Source organism: Lissotriton vulgaris, unplaced genomic scaffold, assembly GCF_964263255.1.
Source record: "Lissotriton vulgaris unplaced genomic scaffold, aLisVul1.2 SCAFFOLD_978, whole genome shotgun sequence".
Taxonomy (NCBI): domain Eukaryota; kingdom Metazoa; phylum Chordata; class Amphibia; order Caudata; family Salamandridae; genus Lissotriton; species Lissotriton vulgaris.
Window position 1 is genome coordinate 348,676 of NW_028241592.1, and position 13,947 is coordinate 362,622.

Sequence of the window (13,947 nt, forward strand, 5' to 3'; positions counted from 1 at the left end):
CCATTACTGTGGACATGGAACAACTGCAGTGGAATTGGGTGTTGAGGGGTCTGAGGCAGTAGTCCCTGAAGGCAGCAGCAGATGAGGGGTCTCAGGCAGCAGTCCCTGGAGGCAACAGCAGATGAGGGGTCTCAGGAAGCAGTCCCTGGAGGCAGCAGCAGATGAGGGGTCTCTGGCAGCAGTCCTTGGAGGCAGCAGCAGCAGGTCACGGGGCTCTGGCAGCAGGCTCTGATAGCTTTGAAAATGTGAGGCTCCCTCCCACACATATATAGCCCCCTGGGGTCGTTTCAAAGGTGCCAAGCTGCAGCACTTGGTGGTCCTGGTCTGCCTCCTTCAAAAGCATCCAATGACCGCCTCCACGTGGCGGAGCACGCTTATCGCGATTTTCAAAATTGCATCATGCCACCGCAATCATTGTTCCCATTGGCTCTATGGCATGCTCCATGGTGGTAACACACTGCAGAGGCCTGGTGTGCGCTACCGTGATGGTGCATCTTTCAAAAGCATCCAATGACTGCCTCCGCTGTGGCTGAGCACGCCTACCGTAATTTTCAAAATTGCATCATGCCACCGCAATCATCGTTCCCATTGGCTCTAGGGCATGCTCTATGGCGGTGACACACCACCGGGACCAGGCGGTAGCTACCGCAATTTGTGTAGCGGAGCATACCAACTGCCATTTGGGCATGTCTCCATAGCAATCACTACCGCACTTGTGTGAATGGAGGCTGCTGGTGACACACTGCCAGTGCCAGGCAGTAGCTACCGCAATTTGGGTGCCATACAATGACATGAGACACCGCGATTTGGGTAGCGGAGCATGCCAACCGCCATTTGGGCATGTCTCCATAGCAATCACTACTGCACTTGTGTGAATAGGGGATGCTGGGGACACGCCGCCGGGGCTAGGCGGCAGCCACTGCGATTTAGGTGCCATACAATGGCAATGGCCATCTGGCATACATCAACAGTGCACACTGGCCACATGATCAATGGCACATCATTGTACACACGATGACAATGTTCCATTGACTCCACTGGTCACTACACATGTTTGTGTATGTGTGTGGTAGATTGGCATGTACTCCCTCACATGTCACATATGAATTTGATGATCAATGAGGCAGGACAGTGTTGTCGTGAACTCTCCAATGTGTACACATGTCACTGTGTTGAGTTGCAGAGATATTCACGACAATGCTCATCTCACTGTATGATGTAGTCACTTGCATGGACTCTTTTGTCTGCTTATACACACAATTGTCAGTTCTGCGCCAACTCTGGTCATTATGTTGTGGATGTGTGCCAGGTCGAGATGATGCATTAAGGTGTGACAGGTACAGCAGCCAAGTATGAGCCAGGGGTGTGGATTTATTACACAATAGCTGGATACCATGCTCCCAGGGCTGCAAATGTGAAATGTGGTCATATCACAATGAACCTACACATTGACCTATGTGATGTTTGAGGTTCGTGTTTATTGTAGTTACAGAGGTTTGCCCTTTGTATTGCTCAAAGGTCCACACATGTAAGGTGGTGTGTCACTCAATTATTGAGCCAGTTTGGGTTTTCCCTGTGTCATCCAGAATGTGATATGCTGTGCACATCTCCTGATGTATTGCATTGACATGTGTCCACTTTCATCTCAACTAGGAGGAGGCCAAATCTGCTTCATCACTTAAGAGTGCTGGAGGACATGGAGGATGTGGTGATCATCCACAAATTCCGTCTTGATAGAGCCACCCTGAATACACTTTGTGATATGTTAGAGCCACACCTGCAGCCTCCCCGGACATATCAAACAGCTTTCACTCCAACTTATAAAGTGATGGCAGTCCTCCTTTTTTTGCAACTGGATCATTCCGGGACACAGTGGTCAGCGCAGGAGGGATGTCTCCACCGATGTTCAGCATGGTGCTGAGTGATGTTCTGTCCGCCATGATGATCTGCAAGGATAGATGTATCCATTTCCCCATGGGTGCTGAATTGCTAGCTGTGAAGGGAGCCTTCTATCCCCTTGGGCAAATCCCCCATGTTGTTGGTGCCATTGATTGCACACATGTCGGTCTTGTGCCACCACAGGCAAGTGAGCACATATTCCGGAATCACAAACATTACCACTCCAATAATATACAAGTGGTGTGCCTGGCTGATATGATCATCTAGCATGTGTGTGCCAGATTCCCTGGCTCAGCCCATGACTCCTACATCCTGCGGAACAGCATTGTGCCCGACCTGATGGCTAATCTGCTTCCTGAGCGTCCATGGATTGTGGATGAGTATGCCTAGTCATATGGTGTGCTGGGTGTGTGACCTGCTGCCCTCTGCCTGTACAACATTGCCATGTATATTTGTCATACCTAGGTGACTCTGCATATCCCAACCGTCCATGGCTGCTGAGCCCACTGCGGAATCCCAGGACCCCGGCTGAAGTGTGCTAAAATGAGGCTCATGGGAGGATATATCATGTGGTGGAGTGTAATTTTGGTCTGTTGAAGTCACGTTTCCGCTGCCTGGACAAAACCAGAGGTGCACTGGCATACTCGCCCTGGAAGGTGAGTCAGATCATAGTGGTGTGCTGCATGCTCCACAACCTGCCCATTCGCAAGGAGATTCCCCTGCTCCTGAATGATGATAAGGACCCAAGGCCCCCGCCTGCACAAAAACCTGAGTGTAGTGATGAGGGCAGTGGAGAGGAGGAAGGTGGTGACATGCTTCAACAGCTTATCACCCGCTACTTCGCTTGAAAGTGTGTGACAATGTACAACATACACATTGTCCGGTGATATTGCTTTTGTCGTAAAGGGGTATGTGCGAATTGTAAGAACAGCCAGTTGTAAACTCAGCAGTGGGTGGCTATGTTACTGGGACATGTAATTTGTGAACGTATAAGGGACGTGTATGTTGACACTTGTTGGACATTGTGACATCTGCATGTTGGCTAATGTAGATTGTAGGTGTTGTGTAATGTCTGTGAAGCCACACTCACATCAGTGATTTTTCTTTTGTTGTGTTTCCGTAGGTGCCTTGAACTTATCCTTGCCTATATACAGTACATTCTCCTGATACATTGTGGACATGTTGAAGACTGTACATCCTGCACTAAAGACAGAGGTGACAAAAAAAATGTGTGTAAGGTATTTTATTTCCAAAGTTGACATGTGAGGGGGATGTACAATTACATTGAGGTGGTAGTAGAGCAGTGAGTTGACAGTCATGCTAAATGAGATGAAAGAGTAGTTACCACATTGATGTGGTGACCCAGTCCAACAGACAGATGCCATTTACAAGGCAGTGTGGGGATGGACAGTCCAAACAATCAATGCAGTGGTGAAGATGGTTGCCATCAGGGCTGGCTCCGTGACTGGCGTTTGGCAGGTGCTTTGCCTCCAGATACTCCCAGGCTCTTCTCCGGACGGCCCCTTAGTCGCTTGCCAGGGGTGGACCCTACTGTGGTACCAGTGGCGTCTGAGGACTCACCCCCTCTGTGGGCACCGGGGAGGGTGGTGAACTGTCATCCTGTGGGCCACCAGAGGGAGGTGTTGGTTGTGGCGCAGGCCTGTCCCTCAGTAACGCCACTTGCTGGCCCATGAGGTCCACCAGTTGTCCAATGCGGGTGTCGATGGACCTCATCAGCAGGACTCAGGAGATGTGGTCCAGGGATTCGGTCCCAGCCTCCTTGTGTCTTGGGGTGACCCTGGCCCTCCCAATCACCCTGCTGCCACGGACCTGTTCCCTCACCACTGTGGGTCCCCGCACACTCTCCCTGCCGTCCTCAGTTGGTGGTCTCGGGTGGTCATCCTCTGCGACAGGGAGGGTGTTGCTGATTGCACTGGTGGTGGTGGTGGTATACACGCAGGTCGTAACAGCAGGGGTCTGCTGTGCAGTTGGTGTTGTAGCAGATGTGCTGGTGGGGAGGATGGGGTCCTGGGACCTGTTACTCCCTGGCACACCAGATGGACCGGCCTCAAGCTCATCATCTTGAGAAGCCTGGGTGTCTACATCCGAGATTCCCATATACCGGGGGGAGACTGGCTCTGCAGGTTGCTTATGTTGTCCTCTGCAGAAAGATCTTGTTCACCTGTGAATTAGATGGGAAATGGTGATTGTGGTGCACTCTGCAAGCTTTTTGGTAGCTGTGTGTCATCCACAGTTTGTACATTACACAATTGAATCATCATCACATTGTTTGCTTTGTGCACTACTGTGCCTCCTGACATGGCACTGTCATAAATGAATTACTAGTCCATGGTGGGAGGCATCAATGCATTCCATGCAACTTTTGCTAAAATCATGATCACAGGGACCTGTTGCCATGTAGGGCTCAGCACAACATGTGTTTCATTGTTGACCCCTTGTTGTATTGTCTGACCTGGCAGGCCTCACATCTAGAACTGGCCGTTGTATTCTCCTGCATGTATTTGTCCTGTCATGTGCATATCTTGATTTCTACGACCACACATGCTTTCTCATTTTTGAAATGGTCCCTGTTGGTTGGGCCCAATGGCGATGTAGTAATCAGTGAGTGCTGTGCATGATTGTGCACAGTTGTACATGTGCATTGGTGTGTCACACTTTGGCAGCTGTGACAGTTTTCCTTGCTTACCAGTGTGCACACTGTGCGTGGCAAGGGGGGGTCGGTGTGCATATTTGTACAATGGGAGGGCTGGTGTTGTCATATGGTGCCATTACTTCTGTGAAAAATTTGCGGTTGCACATACTGTCTACTTACCGTTTAGGTGCTCACATTTGACTTTGTGTGGTGGCACATCTGTGTGTGCGTGGAGGACGATTACATTCTGCTCAGTGGTGTCATAAGGCAGTATGTTATGACTACCTACCTAGTAAATAGCTTGAGGTGATAAGTTACATACCACATACATCTGTGTGGGATCACTGACATAATATCGAGGGACAGAATATCGACTAGCAACAATATCGAGGAAAAAATATCGACAGACAAAATATCGAGTTTGTATCTACAAACAGGTAAGTACACAAATATCGAGTACAAAATATCGTTTACAAAAATATAGTTTATAAAAATATCGGCTGATAGCAGATTTGTAAGAAATACTATTCTCACTCCAGTGGGTGCAACAGTAGGGAAAGTGTTGGATAGCGTAGGGGTAAAAATTACTATTCCCACTCCAGTGGGTGCAACAGTAGGGAAAGCGTTGGATACCGTAGGGGTAAAAATTACTATTCCAACTCCAAAGAGTGCAACAGTAGGGAAAGCGTTGGATAGCGTAGGGGTTAAAATTACTATTCCCACTCCAGTGGGTGCAACAGTAGGGAAAGTGTTGGATAGCGTAGGGGTAAAAATTACTTTTCCCACTCCAGTGGGTGCAACAGTAGAGAAAGCGTTGGATAGCGTAGGGGTACAAATTACTATTCCCACTCCAGTGGGTGCAACAGTAGAGAAAGCGTTGGATAGCGTAGGGGTAAAAATTACTATTCCCACTCCAAAGAGTGCAACAGTAGGGAAAGCGTTGGATAGCGTAGGGGTTAAAATTACTATTCCCACTCCAGTGGGTGCAACAGTAGGGAAAGCGTTGGATAGCGTAGGGGTAAAAATTACTTTTCCCATTCCAGTGGGTGCAACAGTAGAGAAAGCGTTGGATAGCGTAGGGGTACAAATTACTATTCCCACTCCAGTGGGTGCAACAGTAGAGAAAGCGTTGGATAGCGTAGGGGTAAAAATTACTATTCCCACTCCAGTGGGTGCAACAGTAGGGAAAGCGTTGGATAGCGTATGGGTAAAAATTACTATTCCAACTCCAAAGAGTGCAACAGTAGGGAAAGCGTTGGATAGCGTAGGGGTAAAAATGTCTATTCCCACTCCAAATAGTGCAACAGTAGGGAAAGCATTGGATAGCGTAGGGGTAAAAATTACTATTCCCACTCCAGTGAGTGCAACAGTAGGGAAAGCGTTGGATAGCGTAGGGGTAAAAACTACTATTCCTACTCCAGTGGTTGCAACAGTAGGGAAAGCATTGGATAGCGTAGGGGTAAAAATTACTATTCCCACTCCAGTGAGTGCAACAGTCGGGAAAGCGTTGGATAGCGTAGGGGTAAAAATTACTATTCCAACTCCAAAGAGTGCAACAGTAGGGAAAGCGTTGGATAGCATAGGGGTTAAAATTACTATTCCCACTCCAGTGGGTGAAACAGTAGGGAAAGCGTTGGATAGTGTAGGGGTAAAAATTACTATTCCCACTCCAGTGGGTGCAACAGTAGAGAAAGCGTTGGATAGCGTAGGGGTACAAATTACTATTCCCACTCCAGTGGGTGCAACAGTAGAGAAAGCGTTGGATAGCGTAGTGGTAAAAATTACTATTCCCACTCCAGTGGGTGCAACATTAGGGAATGCGTTGGATAGCGTAGGGGTAAAAATTACTATTCCAACTCCAAAGAGTGCAACAGTAGGGAAAGCGTTGGATAGCGTAGGGGTAAAAATTACTATTCCCACTCCAAATAGTGCAACAGTAGGGAAAGCATTGGATAGCGAAGGGGTAAAAATTACTATTCCCACTCCAGTGAGTGCAACAGTAGGGAAAGCGTTGGATAGCGTAGGGGTAAAAATTACTATTCCTACTCCAGTGGGTGCAACAGTAGGGAAAGCATTGGATAGCGTAGGGGTAAAAATTACTATTCCCACTCCAGTGAGTGCAACAGTAGGGAAAGTGTTGGATAGCGTAGGGGTAAAAATTACTATTCCCACTCCAGTGAGTGCAACAGTAGGAAAAGCGTTGGATAGCGTAGGGGTAAAAATGACTATTCCCACTCCAGAGAGTGCAATAGTAGGGAAATTAAATACTTCATATATTATTTCAAGATATATAAATTAATATCTTTAATTTTTTTTTAAAGTAATTACCAATTTATTATCAATTAATCAATCAATGACACTTATAAAGCGCGCTACATACCCGTAGGGTCTCAAGGCGCTGGGGGGGGGGGGGCGCTACTGCTCGAACAGCCAGGTCTTCAGCTTCTTCCTGAAGGAGAGGTGGTCTTGGGTCAGGCGCAGGTCGGGAAGGAGGGAGTTCCAGGTCTTGGCGGCCAGGTAGGAGAAGGACCTTCCTCCTGTAGTCGCTCTTCGGATGCGGGGGACGGCGGCGAGGGCGTGGTTGGCTGATCGGAGGTGGCGTTTGGGAGCGTAGAAGTTGACTCGGCTGTTGAGGTAGCTCGGGCCTTGGTCGTGTAGGGCTTTGTGTGCGTGGGTGAGGAGGCGGAAGGTGATTCTTTTGTTGACGGGGAGCCAGTGAAAGTCTCTCAGATGTCCGGAGATGTGGCTGGTTCGTGGGATGTCGAGGATGAGTCTGGCTGAGGCGTTCTGGATCCGCTGGAGTCTCTTCTGGAGCTTGGCGGTGGTACCGGCGTAGAGGGCGTTGCCGTAGTCCAGTCGGCTGGTGACGAGGGCCTGGGTGACGGTCTTCCTGGTCTCGGTGGGGATCCACCAGAAGATCTTTCGTAGCATGCGTAGGATGTTGAAGCACGCCGAGGAGACGTTGTTGACTTGCCTGGTCAAGGAGAGGGAGGAGTCCAGGATGAAGCCCAGGTTGCGTGCGTGGTCTGTCGGTTTGGGTGCGGTGCCTAGGGCGGGAGGCCACCAGGAGTCGTCCCAGGCGGAAGGTGAGGGGCCCAGGATGAGGACCTCCGTCTTGTCCGAGTTCAGTTTCAGGCGGCTGGTCGTCATCCACTCGGCTACCTCTTTCATCCCTTCGTGCAGGTTGGCTCTGGCGGCGGTGGGGTCGTTGGTCAGGGAGAGGATCAGCTGGGTGTCGTCGGCTTAGGAGATTATGCTGAGGTTGTGTTTGCGTACGATGGCCGCGAGGGGGCTCATGTAGACGTTGAAGAGGGTGGGGCTCAGAGATGATCCTTGAGGGACGCCGCAGATGATTTCGGAGGCCTCTGACTTGTACGGTGGTAGGCGGACTCTCTGTGTTCTTCCGTCGAGGAAGGAGATGATCCATTCCAGCGCCTTGTCCTGGATTCCGATGTTGCCGAGGCGCCGTACTAGGGTGCGGTGGCAGACCGTGTCGAATGCCGCGGAGAGGTCCAGGAGGATGAGGGCCGCTGTTTCTCCATTGTCCATCAGGGCTCGGATGTCATCGGTGGCGGCGATGAGTGCGGTCTCGGTGCTGTGGTTGGCTCGGAAGCCAGACTGTGAGGGGTCGAGGGATCCGTTCATCTCGAGGAAGGCGGCCATCTGCTTGTTGACGGTCTTCTCGATGACTTTGGCTGGAAACGGGAGGAGCGAGATGGGGCGGTAGTTCTTGAGGTCGGTGGGGTCCGCTGTTGGTTTCTTGAGTAGAGCGCTGAGTTCGGCGTGTTTCCAGCTCTCAGGGAAGGTGGCGGTGTTGAAGGATGTGTTGATGATGTCTCGCAGGTGGGGTGCGATGACAGCATCGGCCTTGTTGAAGACGTGGTGAGGGCAGGGGTCGGTCGGTGATCCGGAGTGGATGGAGTTCATCGTGCGGACGGTGTCTTCGATGCTGATCGGGGTCCAGGCGTGGAGGGTGGTGGTGGGGGGTGGTTGTTCGGTCATGGTGTGCGTTGGTTGGTTGTAGAAGCTGTTGTGTATGTCCGCGATCTTGTTGTGGAAGTATGAAGCGAGGGAGTTGCAGAGGTCTTGCGATGGGGTGATGTCGTTGTTTCCTGCGCTGGGGTTGGAAAGCTCTTTCACGATGTTGAAGAGTTCCTTGCAGTTGTGTGCGTTGTTGTCCAACCGGTCCTTGAATGCTGTTTTCTTGGCGGCGCGGATCAGCTGGTGGTGTTTCCGGGTGGCAAGTTTGAAGGAGGTCCTGTTGTCCGGTGTATAATAATTATTCTATTTAAATTACAAATTAAAAATAATTATTACAAATATTTACCTATTAATACAAATTAATTATTAATTAACACATAATATTTTAACATTTAAAAATTATTTAACAATTAATTCAAATTAAATACAATTAAATAAATTGATTAATGTAATTAATTATACATAAATTACTTCCCACTCTATTCCCCTATACACCCACAACCCGCTACAGAAAATAAATTAGTAAAATTAACACAATTAACAATTAATTAAAATTAATTGTCAAATAAAATTTAATTAATTACCACATATAAATTAATTAACATTTAATTAAAAATGAATATCAATAAATACATTTTCATATTTAATAATTTTAATTAAATTACTTCCCACCCTATTCCCCTATACACCCACAACCCGCTACAGAAAATAAATTAGTAAAATTAAAATAATTAACAATTAATCAATTAATTAAAATTAATTGCCAAATAAAATTTAATTAATTACCAAATATAAATTAATTAACAAGTAATTAAAAATGAATACCAATAAATACATTTGCATATTTAATTAATTATAATTAAATTACTTCCCACGCTACTCCCCTATAAACCCACAACCCGCTACAGAATTAAATTACGCAAAAATTTAAAAAACAAATTTCATTAATTAAAATAAATTATAACATAAATGCACACTTTTCACACATATAATAACATAAAAAACACTATAAAATTTTCGATATTATTAAAAATTCGATAATTTTAATAACCTATATTATATACTTCGATATTTTAACTGTCTATATTTTTAACATTAGATATTACATTACTTACCTTAAAAACAATATTTTTGATGTCTATATTCTGTCCAGTCGATATTTTGTCCATTCAATATTTAAAACTCGATATTCTGTCCATTCGATATTTTGTAGTCGATATTTTGACTGTTTACCATCTGTGTGGTATGGAGAGCTCCATCTTGCTCTACTGGGGGACAAGTGTACATAGTGGGGTTGTATTGCAGACCCCCCACCTCAGACACCCCTCCCTGGGAAGATGGCTACCTACCTGTTCGTTTGTTTGGTGTACTGCAATGGCTTCCAAGTGCTTCTGGGTAGGGGGTGCTACATCCTGCTCAGGGGTGGGACAAGGGGGACTGTTGGGAGTTGTATTGCATGCCTACCACCCCCAAACAGCCCTCCCAGTGAAGATGGCTACCCACCTGTAAGTTTGTTTGGTGTACTGCAATGGCTTCCAAGTGCTTCTGGGTGGGGGGGTGTTACATCCTGCTCAGGGGTGGGATAAGGGAGACTGTTAGGAGTTGTATTGCAAGCCTCCCACCCCCAAACAGCCCTCCCAGTGAAGATGGCTACCCACCTGTACGTTTGTTTGGTGTACTGCAATGGCTTCCAAGTGCTTCTGGGTGGGGGAGTGCTACATCCTGCTCAGGGGTGGGACAAGGGGGACTATTGGGAGTTGTATTGCAGGACTCCCACCCCCAAACAGCCCTCCCTGGGAAGATGGCTACCTACCTGTTAGGTGAAGGTGAACAATGGAATGCCACATGCTTCTGGGTGGGAGTGACTGCTTCATCATGCTGGGGTGTGGGACAGGAGGAATTGTGGGAGTTGTGGTATAGGCCTCCCACCCCAGACAGCCCTCCCAGTGAAGATGGCTACCCACCTGCAAGTTTGTTTGGTGTACTGCAATGGCTTCTGAGTGCTTCTGGGTGGGGGGAGTGCTACATGATGCTCAGGGGTGGGTCAAAGGGGACTGTTTGGAGTTGTATTGCAGGCCTCCCACCCCCCAAACAGCCCTCCCTTGGAAGATGGTTACCTAAATGATAGGTGAAGGTGAACAATGCAATGAATGCCACATGCTTCTGGGTGGGAGTGACTGCTCCATCATGCTGGGGTGTGGGACAGTAGGCACAGTGGGAGTTTTGGTACAGGCCTCCCCCAGACAGCCCTCCCAGTGAAGATGGTTACCCACCTGTAAGTTTGTTTGGTGTACTGCAATGGCTTCCAAGTGCTTCTGGGTGGGGGGAGTGCTCCATCCTACTCAGGGATCGGACAAGGGGGACTGTTGGGAGTAGTATTGTAGGTCTCCCACCCCCAAACAGCCCTCCCTGGGAAGATGGCTACCTACCTGTAAGTTTGTTTGGTATACTGCAATGGCTTCCAAGTGCTTCTGGGTGGGGGAGTGCTACATCCTGCTCAGGGATCGGACAAGGGGGACTGTTGGGAGTTGTATTGCAGGTCTCCTACCCCCAAACAGCCCTCCCTGGGAAGATGGCTACCTACCTGTAAGTTTGCTTGGTGTACTGCAACGGCTCCCAAGTGCTTCTGGTTGGGGGAAGTGCTACATCCTGCTCAGATATGGGACAAGGGGGACTGTGTGAGTTGTATTGCTGGCCTCTTGCCCCCAAACAGCCCTCCCTGGGAAGATGGCTACCTAGCTGTGTTTGATGTGGGTAATGTAGTGGCTGACACATGCTACATGTTGGGTTGTGGGAGGGCTCGATCTTGCTGATGCTGTAGGACAAGGGTGCCTGGTGGGAGTCGTAGTGCCTGCTGCCTGTACACATGCCCCATGGTGATGTTTCTGGCTAAGTTTGGGATGAATGGGAGTGTGTGAATGTTGGCACTGTGAGGCATGTTTTAGTGTGTGAGGTGCAGATAAATTGGATTTGTCCTAGGTGGTGTGGCTTTGTAGTTGAGCAAGACAGTACATATCAGTGTGGTGTTAGTCATTTGCTTGTACTTACCAGCCTCCACTCCCCTGGCTACTCCTGTTGCACTGTCTGGATGCAGTATAGCAAGCACCTTTTCCTCCCATGGTGTGCATGTTTTGGGTGGAATGGGACGGCCACCGCCAGTCCTGTCAGTCAGCTCCGGGTTCTTGCTTCTCTTCTCTTTGACAACCCTCGTCAGATGATGCCACCGCTTCATGATCTACTTTTTAGATCGCGGGGTGGTCCCTATTGCATTGACCCTTTGGACTATCCTGGCTCACATTTGTGTCCTTGTGGCTAATGGTGTCTGTTGGACCAGGCTACCAAATAGTTGTGGTTCCACTCTGACTATCTCATTTACCATGACTGTCAACTCACTCTTTGTGAATCTGGGCATTTTGTGGGTTGCCATGGTGTGTGGTGTGCAAAGTGTTTGTTGGTGCAGGGGTGTGAGTGGTGTGGGTGGGGGTGATGTGTATGGTGTGCTTTGTGCAGGGGGTTAGTGGTGCAGGTGTGATGGTGGTGGTGGTGGTGGTGGTAATGTGTGTGTGCTATATTCTTTTGCCTCTCCTCTCAGATCTGGTAGATGCTCTTCTCTTCTGGAGTGTTGCAAAGGTCAGTGAAAGGGCTGGTTTTATACTGAGCTATTTCGGTGTGTCCAAATGGGGTGTTCCTGTCAGGTGTGGTGTGTGTGTTTTCCTGGGAATTGTATTTTGTTCTGAGCTAGAGTAAAGAGAGCGCCTAGTATTGTGCTGTGGAGTCGATGGCGTTTCGGGGCTGTCAGCTGACAGCCCCGACCAGCCATAGGATTGATTCCCCCGCAGACTCTCGGATTAATTCAGAAATTGAGCACCCACTGCGAAATACTACTGTTGAGACGTCTTTTGTTGGCGCTCCTTCCATCTTTAACCCAGCTTTCCCGGATGACGGGATCCCGCATCCGCGCCGTGGATTCCCTTTCCACAACAGTCTGACCTTCAGCACATTAAAAACCAGACAACCTAGTCCTGAAGACAATCCTAACTGATGAGGATCGAAATGCCGCCGACTCCACAGCGCAATAATAGGCGCTCTCTTTACTCTGGCTCAGAACAAAACCGCCAATTTTCCTTCAAAATCACTTTAATTTGTTACCATTTTGTAGCCATTCACTGTATTATATCTTCACAATTGTTCACCTTGTGCCTCTCACGCTGGTCACCTTGTCACTTGCGTCGCCACGTTGTCTAACTTGTACATTCTTTAGCACCAAGTGCATTTAGGTTGTCAGATGATTTCTCTCATACAGTGCTGCCATATACTGTATAAACTTGTTTTTCTTGAAATACATGATGATTAACAACCTAAACTTTATTGAATTGAAGTCTCTTTATTCCTCACCTGTAATGCTTTTTGCATACATGCTTAATTGCCTACGATAATATTACCAGTCGGGATATTCTATGTTATTCTACCTTTCTACCCCCATCCCAACGTGGTTTATGGGTCACACTCCTGTAACTTCTTACTATTTAATCAGCAAAGGCATACATTGTAATCTTTCTTCACCAAATAGTGCTTAATCTGTGCTATTTTGTCAGTGTCCCAGTAAATAGTGAAGTTTCTTTGCAATTTGCATGTTTGCTGGCCAAATAGTACAAGATCTCTGTCATTTAGCAGATGGGTGGAAGAATAATGAATTTCATTTGCTATTTGCATGGCCAAACACTTTCAGCTAGATTCATCAAGCATTTTTGCAGGCGCAAACGGTGCGAATCGCTGAATTTGGCCGTTTGCGCCCGCAAAAATGGCATTTGGAATTCATCGATGGGTCATGAACTCGCAATTTGAAAAATCGCAAAAAATTGCGATTTTTCAAATTGCGATCGCATTTAAGGAATCTCAATTTGAGATTCCTTAAATGCTATTCATGAACCATTAAGAAATTGCGATTTCGCTATTTTTTGCCGCTATTTACCGTGAAGTCTGACTTCGTGGTAAATAGCGAAAACTGAGAAAAATGCACTTTTGTGCATTTTTTTCAGTTGTATGTTACACACACACATGTCCTTTGGACATGTGTGTGCGCAACATAAGTCTACATTTTCATTTCAGGGGTGCTACAGGGTGTTCTTTGGACACCCCTGGCACCGTTGAAATCGCATCCTTATTTGCGATTAGCAAATTGCTAACCGCAAATAAGGAATAACTCCCCATTCATTCCTATGGGCCTTTAGGCCCATAGGAATGAATGGGGAGTTATTCCTTATTTGCGATTAGCAATTTGCTAATCGCAAATAAGGAATGTGTAGGAATCGCAATTTATTTAGCGATTCCTACATGAATCCCGTTTTGCAAGTCCTTAATAGCGATTCCTTAATAATCGCTATGAAGGACTCGCAAAACGGGACAATGATGAA